This window comes from Nanorana parkeri, unplaced genomic scaffold, assembly GCF_000935625.1.
Source record: "Nanorana parkeri isolate BGI_ZX_2015 unplaced genomic scaffold, ASM93562v1 scaffold1462, whole genome shotgun sequence".
NCBI classification, from domain to species: Eukaryota; Metazoa; Chordata; class Amphibia; order Anura; family Dicroglossidae; genus Nanorana; species Nanorana parkeri.
This window is the reverse complement of record NW_017307730.1, coordinates 166,808-170,704: the sequence shown is the minus strand read 5'-3', so window position 1 is coordinate 170,704 and position 3,897 is coordinate 166,808.

The window sequence follows — 3,897 nt, the reverse complement described above, 5'->3', positions numbered from 1 at the left end:
GGGGGGGGTGGGAGGCTTTTTATTTTTAGGGAAGGGCTGCTTTGAATGGTGACAACAGTGGAACATGCCTGGGCAAGCACAATTACTTATGGATTCTATTGGGAGAGCCTATGACAGAATCAGGGCCAGTACTAGACTATTTTGCGCCTTAGGCAAGATCAGCTACTTGCACCCCACCAAAAAAAACTTCAAAATATTTAAAAACAGATGACACAAATGGCACTTTTTATTATTTCACTGTGTGCCATTTAAAGAAAATTCCAGAGACTGTGCAGGGTCCTAGAAGGCTGCAAGGGGTCTAAACAGGGCTGCGTGGGATCTCACCAGGGCTGTGCAGGGTCTCAGGAGGGTGTGTGGGGTCTCATTAAGGCTGTGCAGGGTCTAACCAGGGCTGTAAGGGATCTCAGGAATCTGTGCAGGGATTTTACTACGGCTGTGCAGGGTCTAAGGAGGCTGTTCGGGGTTTCAAGAGGCTGTGTAGGGCCTCAAGAGGCTGTGTTGGATCTCACCAGGGCTATGTGGGGTCTAACCATAGCTGTACAGGGTGTCAGGAGGCTGTGCTGGGGCTCCCCAGGGTTGTGTAGGGATTCAGGAGGCTGTGAGGAGTCTCACCAGGGCTGTGCAGGGTCTAAAATAGCCCTTTTTAGACTCCACACAGTCTCTGAAGACCCCACACAGCCATGGTAAGACCCTGCATAGCCCTGTTGAGACCCCTTACAGCCTCCTGAAACCCCACACAGCCCTAGTGAAACCCCCGACAGCCTTCTGAGAGCCAGCACAGCTTTGGTTAGACCCCCACATAACCCTGTTGAGACCCTGCACAACCCCGCAGAGCATCCTAAATCCCTGCACAGCCCTGGATAAATCCCACACAGCCTCATGAGACATCACACAGGCCTCATGAAACCCTGAAAAGGCTTATTTTTCTCCCCAGGGCTGTGCGGGGTCTCAGCAGGGCTATGTGGGGTCTAACTAAGGCTGTATGGGGTTTCAACAAGGCAGTCCGGAGTCTCAACAGGCTGTGAGTGATCTAACCAGGGCCGTGCAAGGTCTTACAAGGCTGTGTGGGGGACTGGGGAGGCTGTGCTGGGTCTCGGGAGGCTGTGTGGGGTCTCACCAGGGCTGAGCAAGGTTTAGCCAGGGCTGTGGGGGATCTCACCAGGGCTATGCTGGGTGACACCTGGGCAGAGCAGTGTAAAACTGTCATAGACTTACCCGGCGCATTCCTTCGCTCCAGCGACGGCTCGTCCCGCCGGTGACGTCACGCAGACTCCACCCATGGGGCGCGGCCCCGCAGTGAAAGGCTCAGCTGTTTTCGTCACTCGGCGTTCTCTCGGTTTGGAGCATCGAGTGACGAACGGTGAACCTCGGTATCATACCTGCACGCCGTACTAGAGACCGCAGTCTGGAGACTCACGTACCTCAGCATTCACCTCTCGTTCCCCCCTGAAGCACTTGCAGGCTAACGGCCAGGAGTCCTCGGCACACATACAAGTCTATGGGCTGAAGCAACTAAGCGCAAGTACCTTGGGGCACAGTCCCTGTATCTGGCAGACCAGTACAAAGCAATTGTATATCGCATGCATAACCAGCATACTGATAGTGGACATTTAGATTACTACTTCGTTACCTATACTGAGCTTATTGAACTACCATACTGCTTGCATTGTAATAACTAAGCTTATAAGGATTGCATATGTTCTATTGCTTCAACCTCACTTGCAATTGGAGGAGAGGAGTGTTATCCACAGTACAAGCTTGCTTAACCCTGCACGCACACAGCTACGTATCAGCTCTAACAACTAAGGCTGCACACACACTTCCCGGGTGCTCCTGCTCAAACTACAGGCTGCCTCCCCATTAGTTCAAACTGTAAATTAGTTAAGGGGTGCTTCCAACCCAATTAGTTCCCAATAACCATCCCCTTCCGGTCTCCCCGGTGGTAAATGATGAGTACGGTCACCCAACCGCACTTTGTGTAATTGGGTACCGTCCACTGAACCACCTTCTCACAACTACTCTAAATTCCTTTCCGCAGCTGTGATCCAGTAAGAGTACATAGACTCGGCGTACTTGACAAAAACCAGGGTTGTGCAATGTCTCAGGAGACTGTGGGGGGGTCTCACCAGGGCTGTGCAGGGTCTCAGGAGGCTGTGTGGGGTCTCAGGAGGCTGCATGGGATCTCATCAGAGTTGTGCTGGGTCTCAGAAGTAGTAATGAGCCAAACAGGTCCGAGTTCGGTTTGAATTCAAACTTTAGAACATGCAAAAAGTTTGAATTTGAACTCAAACTAAATGCAAGTCTATGGGGGGGGGGCGGGTCCATAAAAGGTGAATGGGGGCCCGGGTACTGCACTAGGTGCCGTAAGTTTTTAAAGGAGCAGTGATTTTTACATCACCTAAAGGATAAGAATAAAAATGAAAAATTCCTTTAAATATCGTGCCTGCGGGGTCCCCTTAAACTGCCTATAAAGTGGCGGATCTGTAGGATGTATAGAACCTGCTGCAGCAAAAAGTTACCTTTAAAAAGAAAAAAAATACATTTCAATTGACGGTAATTGGTTTTCCTTTCATCTTTCATTCAACTGCAACTGCTTGGGGCGGCAGCCTGTATGAAGAGGCCAGATTTTAGGACACTCGGAACAAGGTTAGAGATTTTTTGGATAAATTCTGGTGCCTCTTTTGCAGACGTTGGATGAAAGTAACAACAGGTGCTCTAAAATTGGGCCTTTGGTGTTGATGGTGCCTTCCCACCGTAACCCTTCAGAGTTATTCTGGAAGAGTGCAGGATTGGACCATGCTGTAAAATATTAAATGATATGCACCTGTCAAACAGGTGCACCAAAAAATTGGGCCTTTAGTGTCGCCAAGTTCCTTCACACCGTAACCCTTCAAAGAAAAATAGGGCCTTGGTCTTTGGTGGTGCATAATCGCCCACAAAGTTAGCCAGCCCAGGCAGTCTTACAGAGATCCCCCGATCCCTGACAAATGAATTCGGTGACATCTGCATCAGTGGATTGATAGCTGCTGCTGATCAAGGACTGATTCATTTTTGTAAATGTCAGCCTGTCAACGGAGTCTGTGGACAGATGTAGGCGGGGTTCTTTGGGGTGATGCGTGTGTTCCCTTTACTATGGCCATGTGTAACCCACGTGTATAGTAATGCGACACCAGGCTCCCCCTCTCTCAGGGGCCTCGGCTCTGGCCTCGTGCTAACAACTCCAACACTTGTAATAATGCGCACCCAGGGCCCGCATGGTATCCACCGCCTAGGCAGACTCACAGCGCTTCCTCCCCCCTAGAGAGAAAGGCCACCATGAAGGGCACCCTATGTCGGGCATAGCCCGTATTCACACATACCCTCCTTGTGGTGTTTACAGCCACGGTGCAGTACACACACTCTTTGCAGAACCCCACCATCTCAGAGGTTGGAAGTAGAAGAACCAGTCCACCCGGATAGTCGTTTCATAACTTTACTTAGGATTGATCGTTGAAAATATGATACAAGTTTTCAGCCATCCCCAGGTGGGATGACGGCACATTACTTTACAGTTCGTTGTTGACAGTCATTAGAGAAAGAGATTAAGCCCAGGTGCAGCCCAGAGTCCACGACTTGTGGTGGCCAAAGGCCCATAGAGGAGTGTTCCCAGCATGTGGCACTTCTAGTTTTCCATGGAGTCCCATCTTAGCCAGTCCTGCTATTGTTGCTTCCCCCTCCAGGGGAAACTGGGGACTCGCTACAACACCTACATAATTATAGGCCTGGTCCTGTCCTTCCCATGGCTAGTCTCTATTTGAAAATCAGTCTTTAACCAGAGACTCTGCATACGGTTCTCGTCTCCTTTACTCTCTTTCTCTCACTCCTCTCTGGCGCCCCCCTCCCCCCCATCCCCCCGTC